The 25,914-nt window shown below is 39.9% G+C and overlaps 1 protein-coding gene across 2 annotated transcripts in view; it reads right to left on the minus strand.

The window, feature by feature from the left end:
* Positions 1-559: 559 nt before the first annotated feature.
* LOC126068991 (P2R1A-PPP2R2A-interacting phosphatase regulator 1-like) overlaps positions 560-25,914 on the minus strand; it is a 147,030-nt gene continuing 121,675 nt past the window's right edge. For both annotated transcript variants that reach the window (XM_049871833.1, XM_049871829.1), the window contains exon 6: positions 560-632. The gene's annotated coding sequence lies outside the window, so the exon portion shown is untranslated. The remainder of the gene's footprint in view (positions 633-25,914) is intronic.

Consider the following 25,914-nt stretch of genomic DNA (forward strand, 5'->3'; position numbering starts at 1 on the left):
AGTCTTCTGCCCATTTTCTAATTGGATTGTTCATGTTTTTATTGTTGATTTTTGAGAATTCTTTGCATATATTACAAACCAGTCTTTTGCTGGATATGTGATTTGCAAATACTTTCTCCCAATCTATAGCTTGTCTATTCATCCTCTTAACAGGCCTTTTTGCAGAGCAAAAGTGCCTTATTTTGTGGAGGCTCAGATTAGCAAATTTTCCTTTTATGTATTGTGCTTTTGGTGTCAAGTCTAAGAACTTTGAAATGAAAGCTTATGCTCACACAAAACCCTGTACATGAATGCTCATAGCCACTTTATTTGTAATAGCCCCAAACTGGAAACAATACAGATGTCCTTCAGTGGGTGTCTTAGTTATCTAGTGCTGCGGCAACAGAAACACCACAAGTGGGTGGCTTTAATGGACAGAAATTTATTTCCTCACAGTTATGAGGCTAGAAGTCTCAATTCAGGGCGTTGGCTCTAAAGGAAGACTTTCTCTTTCTGTCAGCTCTGGGGGAAGGTCCTTTCCTCTTTTCAGCTCCTTCGCCTTGCCTCCTCAGTGATCTTCATGTGGAATGGCATCTATCTTCCCCCATCTTTGTTTGTTTGCTGGCTGGCTGGCTTAATCTGCTCTTTTATGTCTGAAAAGTGATAGATTTAAAACACAAACTATACTAATACTGCCTCATTAACTTAACAAAAACCCATTCCCAAATGGGATTATAACCACAAGTATAGGGGTTAAGATTTACAACACATATTTTTGGGTGACACAATTCAATCCATAACAGTGGATGAATGGTTAAACAAACTGTGGTATACCCATACCATGGAATAATACTCAGAAACAAAAAGAAATAACCTATTGCTGCATGTTGCAACTTGGATGGGTCTCAAGGGAATTATGCCAAGTGGAAAAAGGCAACCTCAAATGGTTACATACTGTATGATTCCATTTATCTAATATTTTGGAAATGACAAAATTATAGAGTTGGAAAACAGTGGTTACCAGGGGTTGAGGGGGTGGGAGGGAGGTAACTAGCTGTAGAAGGGTAGCCCAAGGGGTCCTTGTGATGGACCTATTCTGTATCTTGACTATGGTGGTGGTCACCCAAATCTACACATGTGATAAAATTGCATAAAACTAAGAACACACACATGCACACACACGAATGAGTGGCACGTACAATTGGTGAAATCTGAAGAAGCCTGGATGGTATCCATGTCAATTTCTTGGTTGTGATGGTGTTATAGTTATGCAAAATGTTATCATTGGAGGATATTTGGGATCTCTCTGCATTATTTCTTAAAGCTGCCTGTGAATCTACAATTATCTCAAAATGAAAAGTTTGAAGAAAAGCAAGTTTCACAGAACATTATGTATATTATGATTCTCTTTGTATTAATCCTCTCAAAAGGATATGTGTGTGTGTTTACGCTTGTATATTCATAAAAAAGTTCTAGAAGGTCACACAAGATACAGGTAGTCCCCAAAGTATGACGCGGTTCCGTTCAGACAATGACTTTTATGGTTAAAAGTAATGATCCTCCTCTTGTTTAAGTGCAAAGTAAATAGGTAGATCTCTATGGGATGAGTAGCCCTGGTGGGACAGTGGTTAAGAGTTTGGCTGCTAACCAAAAGGTCGGCAGTTCGAATTCACCAGCCGCTCTTTGGAAACCCCATGAGGCAGTTCTACTCTGTCCTATAGGGTCGCTATGAATCGGAATTGACTTGATGGCAACAGGTTTGGTTTCTTTTTTTTTTTTGGTATAGGGAACGATGTAGAAAAATATTAAAATATATTTTAATTAAGCAAAAACAAAGTTACAGAACAATATTGTGTTTAAAAACATCTGTATGTGTGCATGAATGCTTATGTGTTTCTTGCACACCAATGAACACGTATATATATGTAGAATGTTTTTGCAAAAAAAAACTGTTATCAGTGGCCACCATTAAGGAATGGGGTGGTAAGCAGAATATGTCTCCCCAAAATGTACACATCCTAATCCTCAGAACCTGTGAATGTATTACATGGCAAGAGGAATTAAGATTGTAGATGCAATCCTGATCAGGTGACCTTGAAATGGGGAGATTATACTGGACTATCTAGATGGGCCCAACGTAATTGAAATGGCCCTTACAAGTAAAAGAGGGTGGCAGGAAAGTTGGGGTCAGAATCAGAGAGAGATTTGAAGATGTTATGCTACTGGCTTTAAAAATGGAGGAAGGGACCATGAGCCAAGGAACACAGGTGGCCTCTAGAAACTAGAAAAGGCAAAGGAATGAATTCTCCCCCAGAAGGAATGCAACCCTGCAGACATCTTGATTTTAGCCCAGTGAAACCTATTTCAGACTTCTGACCTAGAGAACTGTAAGACAGTGAATCTGTGTTGTTTGAAGCCTTGAAGATTGGGGTAATTTGTTACAGCAGTAATAGGAAACTAATATAAATGGGAATGAATATAAAAGTATATACTGGAATACTTTTACTTTTCAATTTACACCCTTCCTAAGACACTAAGAAACAAAGTCATGGAATTCAAGAGCTAAGTGGTGACCTTAGAAAAATGACTTTTATCAAAGCTCTAGAGCCCAGAGGGGAAAAGGGGCTCTGAGTGAATGGGGCTCCAGGCCTATACAAACCTGTTTCAGTTGAGACATTTCAAACTTTTATCTGTTATTTTTATTGGGCTTTTGTGGCTATGAAAGATTTGAACATCGCTGGTCTAGTAAACACCCACCATTTTACAGATGAGGAATTTAAAGCCAGAGAGACAAAGGACCTTGATCTTCTGATCCTCCTTAAAAACAAAACAACAACAAAAAAACCAGTTGCCATGGAGTAGATTCCAGTTCATGGTGACCTTATGACCTGTTGTCATGGAGTAGATTCCAACTCATGGTGACCCCATGACCAGTTGCCCAGGAGTAGATTCCAACTCATGGCGACCCCATGACCAGTTGCCATGGGTAGATTCTGACTCATGGCGGCTCCATGACCAGTTGTCGTGGAGTAGATTCTGACTCATGGCAATCTCATGTATTGCAGAGTGGAACTGCACTTCATAGGGTTTTTCAAGGCTGTGACTTTTTAGAAGCAGATCCCCAGGCCTTTCTTTCTGGGTTCCTCTGGGTGGGTTCGAACCCCTAACCTTTCAGTTAGTAGTTGACCACTTAAGTGTTTTTGCTACCCAGGGACTCCTCTGATCTTTCTTAGCAGATCTATTTTTGCTCATCTGCTTTAAGTGCCATTTGTAAGCATGCTTAAAGTAAAATCCATTTCAGAAGTAGATGGCTGTATATATTACAAACTAATGAATGATTTTTCCAATACCAGAGAGCCAGATCACCAAGTCTCCAATTTCCAGGCCAGTGTTCTTCTTACAAGGAGCCCTGGTGGCGCAGTGGTTAAAGCGGTTGGCCGTTAACCAAAAGGTTGGTGGTTGGAACCCAGAAGCTGCTCCCTGGGACAAAGATGTGACAGTCTGCTTCTGTAAAGATTACAACCTTGGAAACCCTATGGGGCAGTTCTACTCTGTCCTGTAGGGTCACTATGAGTCAGAATTGACTAGATAGCAGTGGGTGGTTCTTCTTACATCCTCCTACCAAAAAAAAAAAAAACCCTTGCATCACTGAATCAAGAACTTCAGTTACAATTCTCCTATATCAAATATCCTTTCATAATTTAGAAAAAAAAGATTTAAACAAATTTAATATTTTAAAGGAACTATGAAAACATTTGTTTTTAGTTGTAAACTTTTGTTCTCCCCTAAAGTCTCATGTATGCTAAGAGTTATAATTAAATGCCTTATCTAAGTTTTATACTATTCCTGAGAGTACAGTGTGGTCTAAATTTCCTTAGCTGAGCCCTCCCACTATGATTCTGAAACTTTACCTTCCTCTGCAAATTCTGAAGATGAAGAGAAGGCTTCCTCTTGTAATGTCTTCCTATTTTTACACCACCCTCCATTTCCCTTTTTTGTTTACATCGATATGTGGAATCAACACAGTGCACAAATACTAAGTTTACAGATTAATGAAATTATTTTTTTAACATATGTATACACAGATCAGGATATAGAACATTTCAAGCACCAGGGTAACACCATGGAAGGCTCCCTTCCTAGTCAATGATTCCCCCCAAAACATAACCACTATTTGGGCCTCTTCCTGTTCTTGAATGTTGTATAAACGGAATTAAAAATAGTTATTCATTTGTGAAGGGTTTTTTGCTCAATAGTGTGCTTATGAAATTCACTCATAATGTTGAGTGTAGTTGTAATTTTTTTTCATTCTTTCTTTTATTTATTAATAATTTTTATTGTGCTTTAAGTGAAAGTTTACAAATCAAGTCAGTCTCTCACACAAAAACCCATATACACCTTGCTACACACTCCCAATTACTCTCCCCCTAATGCGACAGCCTGCTCTCTCCCTCCACTCTCTCTTTTCCTGTCCATTTCGCCAGCTTCTAACCCCCTCCACCCTCTCATCTGCCCTCCAGGCAGGAGATGCCAACATAGTCTCAAGTGTCCACCTGATCCAAGAGCTCACTCCTCACCAGCATCCCTTTCCAACCCATTGTCCAGTCCAATCCATGTCTGAAGAGTTGGCTTCGGGAATGGTTCCTGTCATGGGCCAACAGAAGGTCTGGGGACCATGACCTCTTGGGATCCTTCCAGTCTCAGTCAGACCATTAAGTCTGGTCTTATGAGAATTTGGGGTCTGTATCCCACTGCTCTCCTGCTCCCTCTGGGGTTCTCTGTTGTGTTCCCTGTCAGGGTGTAATTAATTTTTTTTTATCAATGTGTTGTATTACATTGTATAAGTATACCTTGATTTATTGTATCATTTTGCTGCTGATGGACATTAGGGTCATTTCAAGGTTTTGTCTATTAGGCATAATGCTTCCATGAGCATTCTTGTTATCGTGTGACCATATCCAGTAGACTTGCTGGGTCATAGAGTAGATAATGTTTAGCTTTAATAGATACTGCCAGGTTGTTCCATTTTATATTCCCATCAGCAATATATGAGAGTTCCAGTTGATCCATATCCTCGCCAAAACTTGGCATTGTCAGTTCTTTTATTTTAGCCATTCTGGGCCTCTTCCTCTTTTAAAGTTCCTTGGGGTACTATGGCATTTTCATTACTATTTTATACGTCGATAATTTTCTGTTACACCTATAACATTATCTCTTTTAAAACGTTAATTTGTTTTTGCTCTCTTTATGAAAAGAACATGTTGGTACCCTGGGCTGAATGAAGATTCCTCTTTAATCCAGAAATGGGAAGTGGGGGTAAAGTATATAAAAAAAAAGTATAGCAACCACAAAAACAAGTTTTTAAACAGCTGAGCTTGAAAGAGAGATAAATCGACAAACAAAAAAAAAAAGATGGAAATCAAAGTTATAACAGAAAACTCTAGATGATGCCATAGCAGCTTGAAAGGATTCAGATTCAGAATGTGAGGTGTTAGTGTCCCACTGGGTGCATTAGGAAATGTGTGGGGAGGTTTTTCTTATCATAATGACTCGAGGAGGGTGCTATTGGCATTTAGTGCCCCAGGGGCCAAAGTTGCTAAGCATCCAGCGGTATGCAAGACATGCCCTTTGAAGAAAAATTGTTAGATTCATAATGCCAATAGCACTTACCATTTCAAAACAACGTGAGAAGGGGACCGGGATTTGACTCTGGGACATTAGATGTGGCATTAGGCCCAATGAGGCAGACAGCAGAAACTGAAACCCCTATATAAAGCCAGTACCCTTGAAAGGTCCATAATCTATGAAAAAGGGCAGGAAGACATCTGCCCCTCAGATTGGAGAAGTGGCATAAAAGCTTGCTATCTATCAAGTTGTCACGAATTGAATTGTGTCCCCCCAAAAATATGTGTCAACTTGGTTAGGCCATGATTCCCAGTATTGTGTGGTTGTCGTCCATTTTGTGATTGTAATTTTATGTTGAGAGGGTTAGGGTGGGATTGCAACACCACCCTTACTCAGGTCACCTCCCTGATTCAAGGTAAAGGCAGTTTCCCTGGAGTGTGGCCTGTACCACCTTTTATCTTTCAAGAGATGAAAGGAAAGGGAAGCAAGCAGAGAGTTGGGGACCTCATACCACCAAGACAGCAGCACCAGGAGCAGAGCGCGTCCTTTGGACCTGGAGTCCCTGCCCCTGAGTAGCTCCTCGACCAGGGGAGGATTGAGGACAAAGACCTTCCTCCAGAGCCAACAGAGAGAGAAAGCCTTCCCCTGGAGCTGATGCCCTGAATTGGGACTTGTAACCCATTAGATTGTGAGAAAATAAATTTCTCTTTGTTAAAGCCATCCACTTGTGGTATTTCTGTTATGGCAGCACTAGATGACTAAGACACCAGGTCTTTGAGTGGGGAAAAGCATACCTGGTGAACAAACGATAATCAGTGTCTGCAGCCACATGTATAGAGGTCTGAATTTATACTAATCATGTGTCATGGGAAAGCTGAGAAATTAACATAAAAATTGATCTGGCTCCTTAAGACTCTAGCTAAGGCCAAAAGTAAAATCGTTCTATAGAAATCTTTTCACAATCCAGTGCAAGTCAAACACCCAAAGAAGAAGAAATCCTGCTGAAGAAGGTAAAAATCCAAATGAGGAAATGAACCACCCAAACAAAAAAGCAGCAAATGCAAAAAAAAAAAAAAAAAAAAGGGAGAATTTGTACCACAAGATCAAAGTAAAATAGAACAATCAGAAAGGGAGTAGAAATGTGTTTGTTAAAGTAGTTAGAAATAAAGAAGAACTATAAACTGTAACAAAGACAAGGTCACTATGAAAAAAGGTTTAAGAGGAAAACAAAACATTCTAGATGTAAAATAGAATCTTGGGAATTAAAAACTCAGATATGAAATTAGATGCAGTTGAAAAAAATAACAACTAAAGAACTGGAAGATAGATCTGAGGAAATGAGCCAGAATACAATAGAGAAATAAAGAAAAGAAAAATATAAAAGAGAAGTTACGAAACATGAAGGAATTTTTATTCTGACCAAGATGGAGTAACAGGGACTGGGTTTATGATCCTGCCTTAAACAACTAAAAAATAGAGGGAAATATATAAGAAAAAAAAATTTCCAGACATTGGACAAGAGGCAGCACAAAACAGTGACCCCTAAGAGAGGGGAAAGTAAAGAAGGAAACCATGATTGCGAAGAATATTGAGTATACCATGGACTGCCAGAAGAACGAACAAATCTCCCTTGGAAGAAATACAGCCAGATTGGTCCTTGGCAGTGAGGATGGCAAGATTCGGTCTCACATAAGTTAGACGTGTTGTCAGGAGGGACCAATCCCTGGAGAAGGACATCATGCTTGGTAAGGTAGAGGGTCAGCGAAAAAGAGAAAGACCCTTGATGAGATGGATTGACATAGTGGCTGCAACAAAGGGCTCAAACATAACAAAGATTGTGAGGATGGCACAGGACCCAGCGGTGTTTCATTCTGTTGTACATAGAGTCGCTATGACTCAGAACTGACTTGATGGCATCTAACAACAACAACATGATGGCTCCAGCTTACTGCCTGGAGAGATAAAAACTATTATAGTGTCTGAGATGGTGTAAAAATGGCTTGGGGCGGTGTCTGACCTCTTCCAGCCCCACAAGGGGGAAGGAGAACCAAGATCAACAGCGCAAGGCTGACTTCCGTGAGGTGGAGGCCAGACAAGCCTCCTTTCTCTGCCATAATTACTAATTCTAATACCAACCGTCCCTCACACAGCAGTCTCTTCTTTTCTGCTGGGTTCGATAATTCATTGCAATGGCCACACAGAACTCAAAGACCATACTCACAATTATGGGTTTTATTATAAGGGAAGTAACAGTTACAATTCAGGCTCAGGAATACTCAGGATACAGTTCCTTCATCAAGACAGACTCTCCCCAGCTGTGCTCGCAGGCACGCCTCTCCCTAAGCTTTATGCCTCTCCCTAACCCTTGGCCTCTGCCCGAAGGCGCTCAGCTTTCTCTCTCCATGGGCCAGGAAGCCCACCATGCTGTCTCCTGCTGCTGGGTCTTTCCTTTCTTGGTAGTGGTGAGCTCTTCCTCTCTGCTCTGAAATTGGCTCTCTTTTAAGGCAAAACTGACCAGTCCCCTTGGTGGTCACAGTTATCCTATCACACAGTCCTGCCCAATCACCTGGGTAGGAGTTACAAGCCCATGGCTAGAAAGGCCACATGCAAAAGTAATTAATCACACCACAGATGGATACGCTGGATGAGATTACAGACCGATACTGCAGGAGAAAAGGTTAATGAACTTGAAGACACAGCAACAGGATCTATCCAAAATGAAACAGAGAAAAAAAGACTAAAATGAACAGAGCATTAGTGAACCATGGGACAACTTAAACTACATGTAATTGGAGTTCTTATTATTTAAATTTCTTTAAAAGGTAATTGACTGGAAATAAACAAAAGATAGAATAGAAAAACAGGAGAGGAAAATCAGTGAAACTAAAAGCTGGTTGAAAAGATCAACAAAATTGCCAAGCCTTTAGCTAGACTGACCAAGAAAAAAGGAGAGAAGCCTCAAATTACTAAAATCAGGAATAAAGGTGGGGACATTAGTACCAACCATACTGAAATAAAAGGATTATAAGAGAATACTGTGAACATTTGTATGCCAAAAAAAATTAGATAACCTAGATGAAATGGACAAATTCCTAGAAACACACAAACCACCAAAACTTACTCAAGAAGAAACAGAAAATCTGAATAGAACTCGTCTTAGTGCTGCCATAACAGAAATACCACAAGTGGATGGATTTAACAAAGAGAAATTTATTTTCTCATAGTCTAGGAGGTTGGAAGTCCAAATTCAGGGCGTCAGCTCCAGGGGAAGGATTTTTCTCTCGATTGGCCTTCTCATCAATCTTCCCCTGGACTAAGAGCTTCTCCATGCAGAGACCCTGGGTCCAAAGGATGTGCTCTGCTCCTGGTGCTGCTTTCTTGGTGATATGAGGTCCCCAACTCTCTGCTTGCTTCCCTTTCCTTCTACCTCCAGAGAGATAAAAGTTGGTGCAGGCCACTCCCCAGGGAAGCTCCCTTTACATTGGATCAAGGAGGTGACCCGAGTAAGGATGGTGTTGCAATCCTACCCTAATCCTCTCAACATAAAATTACAATCACAAAATGGAGGACAACCACACAATACTGGGAATCATGGTCTAATCAAGTTGAGACATATTTTTTGGGGGACACAATTCAATCCATGACAACCAATAACAAGTAAAGATGTTGAATCAGTAATCAAAAAACTTCCAAAAAAAAAAAAAAGAAGAGGCACAACCAGGGGGTGATGACAACATGGGGTGAGGGGTGCAGCTTTGAGGAGAGCTGTCTGGAGGGGGATGAGACCTCAGTGACCAACACACATAAAAATGAATGCACAAAACTGGAGGGGGGGAATGGGGAACTTCCAACAAAGAAATGTCTAGGAACAGATGGTTTCACTAGTGAATTCTACCAAATATTTAAAGAATTAACACCAATCCTTCTCAAACTCTTCCAACTAAATAGAGGAAGGAACACTTCCTAACTCATTCTATGAGGCCAGCATTACCCTGATACCAAAGCCAGATAAAGATACCGCAAGAAAAGAAGAATACAGACTAATATCCCTTTTGAATATTAAATGCAAAAATCCTCACTAAAAATACTGACAAACTGAACCCAGCAGCATCTTAAAGGAATGTACACCAGGACCAAGTGGGGTTTATTCCAGGAATGCAAGGGTGGTTCAACAAAATCAATCAACGTAATGTACCATATTAGTAGAATGAATGGGAAACAAAACAAAATACATACATGATCATCTCAATAGATGCAGAAAAAGCATTTGACAAAAATCCAACGATCTTTCGTGATAAAAACACTCAGCAAACTAAGAATAGAAGCACTTCCTCAACCTGATAAAGGGCATCTATGACAAACTCATTCGTGGTTAATGGTGAAACACCGTAAGTTTTCTCCTTAAAATCAGAAACAAGACAAGGATGCCTTATTTGGCCACTTCTATTCAAAAGGATGTTTTGGGTATTCAAAATTGTACTGGATGTTCTAGCCCAAGCAATTAGACAATAAAAAGAAATAAAAGGCATCCAAACTGGGAAGAAAGAGATAAATCTATCTCAAGTCAAGATGACAATGATCTTTTACATAGAAAACCCTAAAGAATACACACACACACACACACACACACACAAAACTATTTCAGTGAATAAACAAGTTCAGCAAAGATGCAGGCTACAAAAATCAATTGTATTTCTATACACTAGCAATGAATAATCAGAAAATGAAATTAAGAAAACAATTCCATTTCAATAGCATCAAAAAGAATTAAAAAGTTAGAATAAAGTTAACCAAGAAAGTGCAAGACTTGTATACTGAAAACAATAAAACATTATTGAAAGAAATTAAATACCTAAATAAATGGAAAAACACCCCATGTTCATGGATTGGAACTCTTAATATTGTGAAAATGGCAATATTGCTCAGTGGGGTCAATGGGGAGTGGCTTCTAATGGAGTCCCTGGGTGGCACAAACAGTTAAGTGCTGACTCCTGACCAAAATGTTGGCAGTTCAAATTCACCCAGAGGTTCCTTGGAAAAAAGACCTGGCAATCTAGTTTTGAAAAAGCAACCATTGAAAACCCTATGGATTATGCTGACTGAAGTGAGTCTGTCGCAAAAAGACTAATACTATATAATATCACTTATATTAAATAAGCAAATATATAGAAACCAAAGATTATTAGTGATTACCAGGGGCAGGAGGGAGGGGAAAAGCTGAAGTTTCTGTTTAGGGAGCATCGATGTTGATGGTGGTGGAAAGATTAGAAAAAGGTTAGTGAGAATGGTTGCACCACTTGAAGAATGTAATCAATGTCACTGAATTGTATGTGTAGAAATTGTTGAGATGGTGTATGTTTTTGCTGTGTATATTCTCAACAACAAAAATAAAATAAATTATGTACAAAAAAGGACACAATTTGATTCTACTTAAAAGGCTGCAGAAATCAAAACTACAATGAGATTCCATCTCACCCCAACGAGGCTGGCATTAATCCAAAAAACACAAAATAATAAACGTTGGAGAGGTTGTGGAGAGACTGGAACAGTTATACACTGCTGGTGGGAATGTGAAATGATACAAATGCTTTGGAAATAGATTTGGTGCTTCCTTAAAAAGGTAGAAATAGAACTACCATAGGATCCAGCAATCCCACTCCTTGGAATATATCCTAGAGAAATAAGAGCCTTCACACGAACAGGTATATGCACACCCATGTTCATTTCAGCACTGTTTACAATAGCAAAAAGATGGAAGCAACCAAGGTGCCCATCAACAGATGAACGGATAAATAAATTATGGTATATTCACATAATGGAATACTACACAACTGTTAAGAACAACGATGAATCTGTGAAACATTTCATAACATGGAGGAATCTGGAAGGCATTATACTGAGTGAAATCAGTCAGTCGCTAAAGGATAAAAATTGCATGAGACCAGTATTATAAGAACTCTAGAAAAAGTTTAAACACAGAAGAAAATATTCTTTGATAGTTACAAGGGTGGGGAGGGAGGGAGAGGGGTATTCACTAATTAGATAGTAGACAAGCATTATTTTAGGTGAAGGGAAGGACAACACACAATACAGGGGAAGTCAGCACAACTGGACTAAGCCAAAAGCAAAGAAGTTTCCTAAATGCAACCAAATGCTTCTAAGGCCAGAGTAGCAGGGACAGGGGTCTGAGGACCACAGTTTCAGGGGATATCTAGGTCAACTGGCATAACAAAATGTATTAAGAAAACATTCTGCATCCCACTTTGGAGAGTGGGGTCTGGGGTCTTAAACACTAGCAAGCGGCCATCTAAGATGCATCAATTGGTCTCAACCCACCTGGACCAATGGAGAATGAACACCAAAGACACAAGGTAACTATGAGCCCAAGAGACAGAAAGGGCCACATAAACAGAGACTACATCAGCCTGAGACTAGAAGAACTGCCCCTGATGACTGCCCTGACAGGGAACACATTAGAGAGTCCCTGATGGGGCAGGGGAACAGTGGGATGCAGATCTCAAATTCTCCTAAGAAGACCAGGCTTAATGATCTGACCGAGACTGGAGGTACCCTGGAGGTCATGGTCCCTGGACCCTTTGTTAGCCCAAAATTGGAACCATTTCCGAAGCCAACTCTACGGACAGGGATTGGCCTGGACTATAAGATAGATAATGATACTGGTGAGGAGTGAACTTCTTGGCTCAAGTAGACACATGAGACTATGTGGGCAGCTTCTGTCTGGAGGCGAGATGAGAAGGAAGAGGGGCATAGGAACTGGTTGAATGGACATGGGGAATACAGGGTGGAGAGGAGGAGTGTGCTGTCTTATTAGGGGGAGAGCAGTTAGGAGTACATAGCAAGATGTGTATAAGTTTTTGTATGAGAGACTGACTTGATTTGTAAACTTTCACTTAAAGCACAATAAATAAATTAATTTAAAAAAAAGGCTGCACAACCTGAAGAATGTAGTCAATGTCACTGAATTTTATATGTGGCAATTGATGAATTGGTGAAGGTTTGTTGTGTATATTTTCAGCACAATACATGTAAAGAAAAAAAAAAAAGGAAAATCCCATGGAGCCAGTCCAGATGGAATGGCTGGAAGAGAAGGTCCCTCCCTCTTTCCTGGGTATCAGAAGCAGCATCTATAAATAGCTCTCACCCCATAACTGCTTCCTAAACAGAGTAGGAAATTTGCCTTAGGTGGGCTCTAGGAGTGAGGTCAAGAGGGAGGACAGAGGCTGGGATTACTCCAGACCTTCACAGCAGGTCCAGAGGGGAAGGAAGGAAAGGAAGCTGCAACCAGGAGTAGAGTACACTAAGAAAAAAATCCTTTTGCTTTTGCAGTGGGAGTGTGGGGAGGGCATCCTGAGCTGGTCTCTCTGTCCAGTACCCAATGGGAAGCCTGCTTATTGGGGACCCATCTGCTTGTACAGAGGCTGAATTCAAGCCTTCCATATTTTTTATTCATGGAAGAGGGCCTTTGGGTAAACCAGATCTATACAAAGGGAAAGCTGTTACTTCTATTCGCCAAAGTCTTCCAGTCATGTACGGAAATGGCCAACCAACAAACACTGAGTATTTGAGGGGGAACAGAAACATTAAAGAAGTCCAAGATGACCCAATAAATATCTGACCATGTAGGACGCAGAAAATGAAAGGTTCAGGAAAAATCTTTAATAAGTGATAGAAAACATCTGGAAACAGATAAGGGTGATGGCTGGGCAATATGATGAATGTTAATGTCACTGGGCTGTACATGTAATGTCACTGTACACGTGAAGACTGCTGGAATGGCGCATGTTTTGTCACATACATATTTACCAGAATACTAATAATTTAAAAAAATCTTGAAAAGGATACTCTATTTAGCATCCACAGAAGGACTAAAGAATAAATACATTGATTACACAAAACCAGAACAGGCTACTATGAAGAAGCAATCAGAAAATACAAACGAGTTCTTGGAAAATAAAGACATAGTTAGAAAGTACAATGAATACGAAGGAGCTAGCACAAGAGCTGAATTAGGTTCTCAGGAAGGCACACAAAGTATAAGATAGAGCTCGTCTCTAATGCCAGGCTTTAATGTAGCAAGCTTGTAAAAAAAATACAAAAAAGTATTTCTTTTCAAAGTGATTTCCACAGTTGTTCAGAAAATCCCTGCTTTTCTACTCAGTGTTGATGGGCCCTTGCAGGTAGGCTTTAGGTCTCCAGCTTGTTTTCCGTATTTGGGGTTACAAACACTGTCACTGTGAAAAATCCTCAAATTTGAAAGATCCTCTTTGAAAGCTTTACTATTCATATCCTAGGCAATATTTAGACTTGGTGGTTGATTAAAAAAAAAAAAAAAAACTCTAGCCATTATAACTAGAATTCTCCAGATACTTAAGGAAATCCAGGAATATCTCCATTCATACAATGAATTGGATGAATTATACTGAACTATATGGAATCTTAAGGTAGCATCTCATTTTTAAGAAAAGATAACCGAAGGCCACAAAGAGTAGGTGCATTGTCCAAGGTCACCCAGAGTATTAGTAAAGAAACTGGCACTGTAATCATAACAATAAAGATAATAAACCCAAAACCAAACGCGTTCCCGTTGAGCTGATTCCGACTCCTAACGACCTGATAGGACAGAGTAGAGCTGCCCCACTGGGTTTCCAAGGAGGGCCTGGTGGATTCGATCTGCCGACCTTTGGTTAGCAGCCAAACTCTTAACCAGTTTGTCACCAGGATTTCCAGTAAAGATAATAGTAATGGTTAACACTTACCGAAGGCTAAATTATCTCATTTAATCCTTGTAACAGACTTGGATGAGGTAGTGCCCGTAATCAGCCTCATTTTATACACGGAGAACCCAAGACACCAGGAGAGACACCCAAGAAAAGACATCCAAGTCACCAGGAGAACCCAAGACACTAGAAAGTGCTATGCAAATGTAGGGAATGATTGGGATGGGGATGCTGAGGGATAGAAAAGCAAATGAAACCTTGGGCAAGTCCTATCTCCTCTCTGGACCTACTTTTCTGATTTGTAAAATGAGAAAGTTGAATTCTTTCAAGATACACCCAAAGCGTCAGGCAAATATAAATGCTTGGAGTGTGGTCCAATGTTTATATATTAAAAGAAATTTTTTCAAGAACAATTCTAATAAGTTCACTTGTTAAGCTCCCTACACTAGCTCGATTAGATTCACATGTTGAAGCATGCATGCCATTTCACACACTGCCAAATCACCTCTTTCTTTTATGTTTATTCGACAAGCATGAATGCTTCAAAATGTCCTGAATATTCCTGCCTTAGAGCACAATAAAAGGAGCGAGGAGCAGGCCCAGTAAAGCCTGCTTAATGCCGGATTGTAATTTAATAATACCTCTGTGGCTCCTTTGGTCTGCCTTATTGAAATATTTAATGCGCATTTTTCTGTAAGGCAAACAGAATTTATTTATTTTCTCATGCTTTAATTGTAAATACAATGTAACAAAAATTTGGAGAAAGAGAGAAAGGAAAAAAAAAAGGACAAATCAAAGAAAGTCACTTATAATTCTTCTGCTCTAACTCACTATTTTTCATTCCTGGCTGCTCCCTTCAGTCATTGCTTAGTTGTATCCAGATTTTTCCACAGTTCATCCATTCAAGCCACAGGTATTTATTGAGCTATATGATCAGACAGGCACTCACCGTTCTAGGGACTGGACACGTAACAGTGATAAGTCAAAGTTCCAGCGATAAGACTGGACAGCTAACAGTGATAAGGCAAGTCCTGTGTACATAAGCTCTTATTCCATGTCATTCTCCCTTTTCTTTCTGGCTTAACGTTACATCTTAAGTATTTTTCCATTTGTCTGCACTGGAAGAATGAGAACGGAAAGAATAAAACATGCTCTGTGTTCAGAATGAATTAATAAGGTACTAAAACATTGCGCACTGTTGTTGGGGGACAGATTTGAAGAGAATAATAGTGACTGTTTCTTGAGCACCTCCCTTGTGAGAGAAACAGTCTAGATGACGTACATGCATTATCTCATTTACTTTAACCTTCACTTCGACCCAATGAAATCAGAAAAATTATCTTATCCCCATTTTACCTATAAGAAAACTAAGGCTCAGTGAGGTTATCACTGGGGGGCTCAAATGTTTAAGCACTCAGCTGCTAATTGAAAGGTTGGTGGGTCAAATCCACCCAGAGGAGCCATGGAAGAAAGGCCTGGCAATCTATTTCCAAAAAATTAGCCATTGAAAACCCTATGGAGCACAGTTCTACTATACATACACGGAGTCACCATGAGTTGGAACCAACTCGATGGCAACTATTTTTTTTGTTTTTTAATGTTTTAAAAGAAATTGCAAAGCCAGTGTTGGAATCCTAGTCTGTGTTGCTCCAAATGCTTTGTTTTGCCCTTGGGATGGAGTGGGGATTTTCAGTTCTTCCTTTCAGAGATTTGATTTCATTCTCTTTATCTCGGGGCTGAGGGTGAGACAATCATTCTGAACCATCTTTTGCTTAATTTCATAGCTACTTCCAGGTTTGAAAGGAGATGGAAGTAGATAGAAAGGAGGTGACGTGCAATGTAGAGAAAATGCCAGAACATAGGCCCTTTCCTTTCTTTTGCTCTCTCCTTACCTCAAGCCCTGTCACTGTCCCAATTTTGTTTGGAAAAACAACTGAAAAAATAATACAAAGACTCTATTAACAATGGCATAAAACACAAATTTCTAAGATGCAGTAACTAGACTGAACCCTCAAGGAATGGCAAAGACCCACAGCTTTACTGCATACATGCACCAGTGGCTGAAGAGAGGCTAAGGTCACCGTGAACCCTTGAGATATCTCCAAGGCAGTAACAGCAACCAAAACAAAGTTCTAATAACAGGAATTTCTGAGCAGTCATGAAGCATTTTACAGTCTTTACCACCCCGTACAGGAGTTTCTCAAATATAAACAATGTGTGGACACTTTCTATCAGAAAAAAAAATTCCTTCAGACCCTCAGTGTTGATCTAAATTATTTTTATTTTAGTATTACTTAAATATATTCTAACATAAAATGAAACATAAACTCCTTATACTTACAGCAGTTAAACAACTATAAAACCAGTATGGTTTGCATATTAAATGCAAACAAAACTACAAAATCAATAAATTCAAAGCACTAACTTTAATTTAATATGATGGATGGTGGTGTTTTGCCCAACCAAAATCACTTTCTCCAATGTGAATATTGGTATATGCACGATTAAAACACTTCCTCTGAATTGACTGATATCATCTGCCTTCATTTGGACTAAATACAGCATTTATGCATTAGGTCCACCTCTGTTCTTTTTTTCTTGGATCCAAGATGATTAAAATAGTGCTCCTTGGTACTATTATGATTGTAAACAGAAATGCAAATTCAGATGCTAAAATTACGTTGGCAGTGCTTGGTTATAAAAGTCCCTGGGTGGCACAAATAGTTTGCTCTCAACTACTAACCTAAAGGTTGGAGCTCAAGCCCACCCACCCATACCACAAAAGAAAGGCCTAGCAATCTGTTTCCATAAAGATTACAGCCAAGAAAACCCTATGGAGCAGTTCTACTCTGTAACACATGGGGTCATCATGAGTCGGTATCGATTCAAGGGCAATGAGTTCTTACTTGGTTATAAGGTAGTTTGTCCAGTTAGTCCAGTTCTGGGAGACAACTTGAGGACCACAGTTTTAGAAACATTAGCAATTAAGAGCATAGGTTTTGAAGTCCTACAGATCTGAGTTTGTATCCTGGCTCTGGTTCCGCCACTTTTTAGCTGTGTGAGCTTAGACAAGTTATTTAACCTCTCTGTTCCTCAGGCTTCCTCCTCTATAAAATGGGGATGATAGTAATAGTACTTTACTTTTGTGAGTAGAAACAGGCACCATGATCCACTTTCTGACGTGTATGATGTTTAAGCCTTAGAGTGGAGAGAAACTAGAAGTCACTCTGTTACTTCAGACCTCCTCTGTAACTTGAGAACAACGCGGAGTTGGGCAAGTTGAAAAAAGGCATTTCTTTGCCCTCCCACTCCACCCTCCCAGTATCTGTGTGTGCTGTCCCAGGTTCATGTTTTAGGCAGAACTGGAAACTGGTTGAGCCGAAAAAGGGAAACAGCTGGCAATGCCAGTAAACAGACAATTGAGAATAAGTTGAATTCATGCCACAAGACAGCTGTTTCTATCTGAAGCCCACCAATAAGGGCTTGTTTTTTTTGTTTGTTTTTTGTTTCCTGTCCTGGCATGGATCCCTTGATTCCTGAGGCCCCCAAGGTTGAAAATAGCCCAGGCACCTGCTAATGGTTGGTGTATATTTTTAGGACCAGCAGGATTGGAAACAGGGCTCTGTGCGCCTGGAACTTGAGCCAGGCTGCGGGGTGGGTCTCTCACCTCCGTTGGGTTCTTAGGTCCCCAGCTGCTGGGTCAAATCCAGCAGCCAGTTATGGAAGAGTCAGATCTCCAAGAGGAGCAGATTGGAATAGTGGAAGGAGGTGGGGCTTGTTTGTTTGCAGGGGGGTGGTATACAGGGAGAATGGGGTGTAGAAAGTCATAGCTAGTGGATATTTGGGAACAGATTTAGGAAGGTCGTATAAACAGTAACCCACCCATTGCCGCTGAGTCAATATCTGACTCACAGTGACTCTAGAGGACAGAGTAGAACTGCTCCATAGGGTTTCCAAGGCTGTACTCTTTATGGAAGCAGACTGCCACAGCTTTCTCCCACAGAGTGGCTGGTGGGTTTGAACTGACAACTTCTCAGTTAGCAGCCAAGCCCTTAACTCCTGCACCACCAGGGCTCCTCTTAGAATGGTACATTAGTTGCAATTAATGAACCCATATTGATGCATTATTACTAACTAAAGTTCATACTTGATTTCAATTTCCTCAGCTTTTATTAATGTCCTTTTCTGTCCCAGGATTCTACCCAGGATACCACATGACATTTCATTGTTGTGTCTCCTTAGATTCCTTTAGACTGTGGCAGGTTCTCTGACATTCCTTGGTTTTGATGACTTTGACAGTTTTGAGGAGTACTGGTTAGGTATTTTGTTGAATGTTCCTCAATTGAAATTTGTCTCTTTTGGAAACCTCTTGATTTGACTGGGGTTATGGATTTGGGGGAGGAAATCACAGTTATAGTGCCATATTTATCACACTATATTAAGGGTGCATAATGTCAACATGACTTGTCGCTGGTGATGATGACCTTGATCACCTGGCTGAGGTCATGTTCTTCAGATTTCTCCACTGTCAAGTTATCCTTTTTCCCCCTTTTCAGATTGTACTCTTCGGAAGGAAGTCACTATTTGTAGCCCACACTTTAGTGGTGGATAGTTACGCTTTTTCTCCTTCAGGGTGGAGTATCTATATAAATTATTTGGAATTCTTCTGCCCCAGAGATTTCCTCCTCATTTATTTACTTATTGAATCATTTATTTTCATCAGTATGGACCCATTGACATTTATACTTTACATTATCATTCAACACTGCATTATTTTTTGTTCAATTTCTTTCAGCTTTGGCCATTAGGAGACTTTTCAGTGGCTCCTATGTCCTCTCTTTGATGTACCCCATTGAGTTTTTTTAAAATATATTTTTAAATTTAATTTTATTGTGCTTTAGGTGAAAGTTTACAGCTCAACTTAGTTTCTCATTGAAACATTTATATACATATTGTTTTGTGACATTGGTTGCAATCCCCATGTCATGGATTGAATTATGTCCCCCCAAAAATGTGTGTATCAATTTGATTAGGCCATGCTTCCCAGTATTGAGTGTTTGTCCTCCATTTTGTGATTGTAATTTTATGTTGAGAGGATTAGGGTGTGATTGTAACACCATCCCTACTCAGATCCAATGTAAAGGGAGTTTCCCTGGGATGTGGCCTGCACCACCTTTTATCTCTCAAGAGATAAAAGAAGAGGGAAGCAAGCAGAGAGTTGGGGACCTCATACCACCTAGACAGCAGCACCAGGAGCAGAACGCATCTTTTGGACATGGGTTCCCTGCTCCTGAGAAGCTCCTCGACCAGAGGAAGACTGAGGACAAGGACCTTCCTTCAGAGCCGACAAAGAGAGAAAGCCTTCCCCTGGAGCTGACACCCTGAATTTGGACTTGTAACCTACTAGACTGTGAGAGAATAAATTTCTCTTTGTTAAAGCCATCCACTTGTGGTATTTCTGTTATGGCAGCACTAGATAACTAAGACACCCCACAATGTGACAGCATCCCCCCCTTTCCACCCTGGGTTCCCTGTCCGTTCCTGCCTTCTCATCTTGCTTTTGAGCAGGAGTTGCCCATTTGGTACCATATATTTGATTGCACTAACAAGCATGTTCCTCATATGTGTTATTGTTTGTTTTATAGGCCTGTCTAATTTTTGTCTGAAAAGTGGGTTTCGGGAGTGGTTTCAGTTCTGAGTTAGCAGAGTGTCCGGGGGTCACAGTCTCGGGAGTTCCTCCAGTCTCTATCAGACCATTAAGTCTGGTCTTTTTTTGTTTGAATTTTGTTCCACATTTTTCTCCCACTCTGTCTGGGACTCCCTGTTGTGATCCCTGTCAGAGAGGTTGGTGGTGGTAGCCAGGCACCATCTAGTTCTTCTGGACTCGCGCTGCTGGGGGCTGTGTTTCATGTGGTCTTTTAGTCCTCCGGGCTAATATTTTCCTTGTGTCTTTGGTTTTTTTCATTCTGCTTTGCTCCAGATGGGATGGGACCAATGGATGTATCTTAGATGGCCACTCACAAGCTTTTAAGACCCCAGAGGCTACTCACCAAAGTAGGATGTAGAACATTTTCTTTATGAACTACGTTACACCAATTGACCTAGATGTCCCTCAAGACTATGGTCCCCAGCCCCAGCAACTCATCCCTCAAGGTATTTGGATATGTCTAGGAAACTTCTACGACTTTGCCTTGCTCAAGTTGTGCTGACTTCCCCTATAGTGTGTGTTGTCTTTCCCTTCACCAAAGTTGATACTTGTCTACTATCTAGTTTTTTCTCCACCTCGCCCCTCCCGATCCTCGTAACCATCAAAGAATGTTTTTTCCTCTATGTCAACCTTTTCTTGAATTCTTATAATAGTGGTCTCATACAATATTTGTTCTTTTGTGATTGATTTATTTCACTCAGCATAATGCTTTCCAGATTCATCCATGTTGTGAGATGTTTCAGAGATTCATCATTGTTTTTTATCTTTGAGTAGTATTCCATTGTGTGCATGTACCACAGTTCGTTTTCCACTCAACCATTGATGGGCACTTAGGTTGCTTGGGTCTTTTTGCTATTCTGAACAGTGCTGTGATGAACATGGGTGTGTATATGTCTATTCATGTGATGGCTCTTATTTCTCTAGGATATATTCCTAGGAGTGGGATTGCTAGATTGTATGGTATTTCTATTTCTAACTTTTTGGGAAGTACCATATCTCTTTCTAAAATGGTTGTACCATTTTGAATTCTCATCAGCAGTGCATAAGAGCTCCAATCTCTGCACAACCTTTCAACATTTGTTATCTTCTCTTTTTTTTTTAATTAGTGCCAGTAATGTTGGGGTGACATGGTATCTCACTGTAATTTTGATTTGCATTTCTCTAATGGCTAATGATCCCGAGCATTTCTGTCTGTGTCTGTTAGCTGTCTGAATGTCTTCTTTGGTGAAATGTCTATTCATATCCTTTGCCCATTTTTTAATTGGATTATTTGTCTTTTTGTTGTTGAGGTGTTGAAGTATTTTGTAGATTTTCAAGATTAGACCCTTGTCAGATACGTTGTAGTCAAAAATTTTCTCCCAGTTTATACGTTCTCTCTTTACTCTTTTGGTGAAGTCTTTTGATGAGCTGTTTCATTTTTAGGAGCTCCTAGTTATTCAGTTTCTCTTCTGGTGTTTGTGCATTGTTATGGTTTACATTCTATTTATGCTATGTGTTAGGGCTCCTGGCATTGTCCCTATTTTTTCTTCCATGATTTTTATCATTTTAAGTTTTATATTTAGATCTTTGATCCATTTTGAGTTAGTTTTTGTTTATGGTGTGTGGTATGGGTCTTGTTTCATTTTTTTACAGATGGACATCCAGTTATGGCAGCACCATTTGTTAGAGAGACTGCCTTTTCCCCACTTAATGGACTTTGGGCCTTTGTCAAGTATCAGCTGCTCAGAGGTGGATGAATTTACATCTGGATTCTCTATGTATCTGTTGTTGTATCAATACTAGGCTGTTTTGACTACGGTGGCTATATAATAGGCTCTAAGATCAGGTAGTGTGAGGTCTCCCACTTTGTTCTGCTTCTTCTTCAATAATGCTTTACTATTTGGGACCTCTTCCATTTCCATATCAAGTTGATGATTTGTTTTTCCATCTACTTAAAGAGTGCTGTTGGAATTTGGACCAGGATTGCATTGTATCTGTAGATTGCTTTGAGTAGCAGCTGATCTCTTAACCACTGCATCACCAGGACTCCTTGAATAAATGGTAGGGCCCCATAACAAGCAGAAATCAACAGCACTAGACCCTTTCTTTGGTTTAAAAAAAGAGTATAGTTAAAATTGATTTTATTATCTTCTACCTTTTCACCAATCTATTAAAGTCCAACACTCTTGAAGTTGTCCTAATACCATGTATTTGTCAAATTACGACAGATGAATTCAAAGATTTTGTTCTCTCCCTTCTCATACCTCCATTCCAATCAAGAGAAAAATTAATTCTTCTCCTTGTCTCACCGTGGATCTCACTCTCCTCCCTAAGTGATTTATCAAAGTCATTCTTCCAAACCAACACAACATTCCTCCAAAGCAAAACACACACACACTCATACAAGAGATGAATAGATGAGAGAACAGAACAAGAGGAACTAAGTTAATCTGGGAGTCAGAAAACATTTCTCTGAGAAAGTAATATCGTTAAAGCTAATTGTACACAAATATTCATAGCAGCTTTATTTGTGATAGCTGCAAACTATAAACAACACAAATTTCCATCAACTGGTGAATGGATAAACAAGTTATGTCATATTCATACAATGGATTATGGCTCAGTAATAAAAAAAAGAACGAAGTAGTGTTGCACACAATAACATGGATAGATCTCAAAATAATTATGCTGAATGAAAGAAACCAGACCAAAATAAAAAGGACATACTGTATGATTCCACTTATATAAAACTCTAGAAAATGAAAACTGATATATAGTGGCAAACGGCAGATCAGTGGTTGATTGGAGAGGGGGTTAAGGAAGGAAGGGAAGATTTACAAAGGGTCACAAGGAAACATTTGCGGATGATGTATATTTTCACTATTTTGATTGTAGTGATGGCCTTACAGGTGTATATATATGTCAAAACTTATCAAATTGAACACTTTATATATGTGCGGTTTATTGTATGTCCATTGTTGTTGTTGTTGTTGGGTGCCAATGAGTCGATTCCGACTGATAGCAAAGCTATGGGACAGAGTAGAACTGCCACCTAGGGCTTCCTAGGCTGGAATCTTTACTGGAACAGATCGCCAGGTTTTTCTCTCTGGTGGAGTGACTGGTGGATTCTAAACCGCAAACCTTTTGGTTAGCAGCCAAGTGCTTAACCATTGCGCCACCAGGGCTCCTGTATGTCCATTACGCCTCAATAAATCTAGTTGAAAAATATGTTTTAATTTAATTTGAGACCTGAAGGATGAATAGGGGGAAATTGGGTGACAGCATGTGAGGGGGAGGGGTGGTGGGATTGGAGAGAGAGCACTGCAGGCAGACAGAATAGAGTGAAAAGGTCTTGAGGGGGGAAATAGTATGACATGTTTGAGGAGTTCAGAAAAGTTCTGATTGGCCGGAGCTGAGACAGCAAAAGGGAGAGTGTCAGGAGTTGAGACTGGAGAGGGCAGCAAGGGGCCAGATCATACAGGGATTCAGAGCCATCTATTCTTTCAGCAAATATTTACTGAGTGCCTACTATGTGCCAGGAGCTGTTCTACCTATTTGGGATATAGATGTGAATGAAGCAAAAATCCATGCCCTCATGGAGCTTATATTCTAGTGGGTTAAGATAGACAATAAGCAAAACTCATAATAAACAAAGTATATAAAATGTTACAAGGTGGTAAACACCCCCCGAAAAAACCAAGCCCGTTGTCACCGAGTTGATTCCTATTCATGGAGACCCCATGCATTACAGGGTAGAACTGCTCAAAAGGGTTTTCTTGGCTGTAATCTTTACAGCCACCACTCGTCTGTCAGTTTCTCATACTGTGGTGGGTTGTGTTTTGCTGTGATGCTGGAAGCTATGCCACTGGTGTTTCGAATAACAGCAGAGTCACCCGTGGTAGACAGGTTTCAACTGAGCTTCCAGGCTAAGACAGACTAGGAAGAAGGACCTGGCAATCTACTTCTAAAAAAAAATTGGCCAGTGAAAACTTTATGAATAGCAGGGGAAGATTGTCTGATACAGTGCTGGAAGATGAGCCCCTCAGGTTGGAAGGCACTCAAAAGGCGACTGGGGAAGAGTTGCCTCCTCAAAGTACAGTCAACCTTAATGATATGGATGGAGTAAAGCTTTCGGGATCTTCATTTGCTGATGTGGCACAACTCAAAATGAGAAAAAACAGCTGTAAACATCCATTAATAATCGGAACCTGGAATGTACAAGGTATGAATCTAGGAAAATTGGAAATCATCAAAAATTAAATGAAACTCATAAAAATGGATACCTGGGCAATAGCAAAATGAAATGGACCGGTATCGGCCATTTTGAATGAGACAATCATATGGTCGACTATACTGGGAATGACAAATTGAAGAGGAATGGTGTCGCATTCATCGTCAAAAAGAACATTGGAAGATCTATCTTGAAATCCAGTGCTGTCAGTGATAGGATAATATTCATATGCCTACAAGGAAGAGTAGTTAATATGACTATTATTCAAATTTACACAACAACCACTAATGCCAAAGAAGAAATTGAAGATTTTTGCCAAATTCTACAGTCCGAAATTGATCAAATATGCAATCGAAATGCATTGATATTTACTGGTGATTGGAATGCAAAAGATGGAAACAAAGAAAAAGGATCAGTAGTTAGAAAATATGGCCTTGGTGATAGAAACAATGCCAGAGATTACATGATAGAATTTTGCAAGACCAGAGAACTATTCAGTGAAAATGTCTTTTTTAAACAACATAAACAGTGACTATATGCTTAGACCTTTCCATATGGAATATACAGAAATCAAATCAACTGATCTGCAGAAAGAGACGATGGAGATGCTTAATATCACCAATCAGAACAAGGCCAGAGTCTTAAGGTGGAATAGACCATCAATTGCTCATATGCAAGTTCAAGTTGAAGCTTAAAAAGAAAATTGAAAATGTTCACTTGAAGCTTAATAAAAATTAAAAAAAAAAAGAAAATTGAAACAAGTCGACGAGAGCCAAAGTATGACCTTGAGTATATCTCACCTGAATTTAGAGACCATCTCAAGAATAGATTTGACTCATTGAACCCTAATGACTGAAAACCAGATAAGCTATGGGAGGACATCAAGGATATCATACATAAAGAAAGCAAAAGATCATTAAAAAGACAGGAAAGAAAGAAAAGACCAAAATGGATGTCAGAAAAGGCTCTGAAACTTTCTTAAATACAGAGTAGCGAAAGCGAATGGAAGAAATGATGGAGTAAAAGAGTTGAACAGAAGATTTCAAAGGGTGGCTTGAGAAGACAAAGTATTATAATGAAATGTGCAAAGACTTGGAGGTAGAAAACCAAAAGGGAAGAACATACTTTGCATTTCTCAAGCTGAAAGAACTGAAGAAAAAATTCAAGCCTCCAGTTACAATATTCAAGGATTCTTTTTTTTTTATGTGCAAAATGGAGCCCTGGTGGCACAGTGGTTAAGTGCCACAGCTGTTAACCAAAAGGTCAGCTGTTTGAATCCACCAGCCACTCCTTGGAAACCCTATGAGGCATTCTACTCTGTCCTAGAGGGTCGCTATGAGTAGTAATTGACTCAACAGCAATGGGTTTGTTTGGGTTTAGCGGCAAAATGTTGAATGACACAGGAAGTATCAAAGAAGATGGAAGGAATAAGCACAGTCACCGTACCAAAAAGAATTGGTTGACATTCAACTATTTCAGGAGGTAGCATATGATCAGGAACCGATGGTACTGAAGGAAAAGTCCAAGCTGCACTGAAGGCATTGGTGAGAAACAAGGCTCCAGGAATTGATGGAATACGAATTGAGGTGTTTCAAAAAGTGGACCCAGTGCTCACTGGAGGCCTTCACTTGCCTGTGCCAAGAAATTAGGAAGAC

This window comes from Elephas maximus, chromosome X (genome assembly GCF_024166365.1).
Source record: "Elephas maximus indicus isolate mEleMax1 chromosome X, mEleMax1 primary haplotype, whole genome shotgun sequence".
NCBI classification, from domain to species: Eukaryota; Metazoa; Chordata; class Mammalia; order Proboscidea; family Elephantidae; genus Elephas; species Elephas maximus.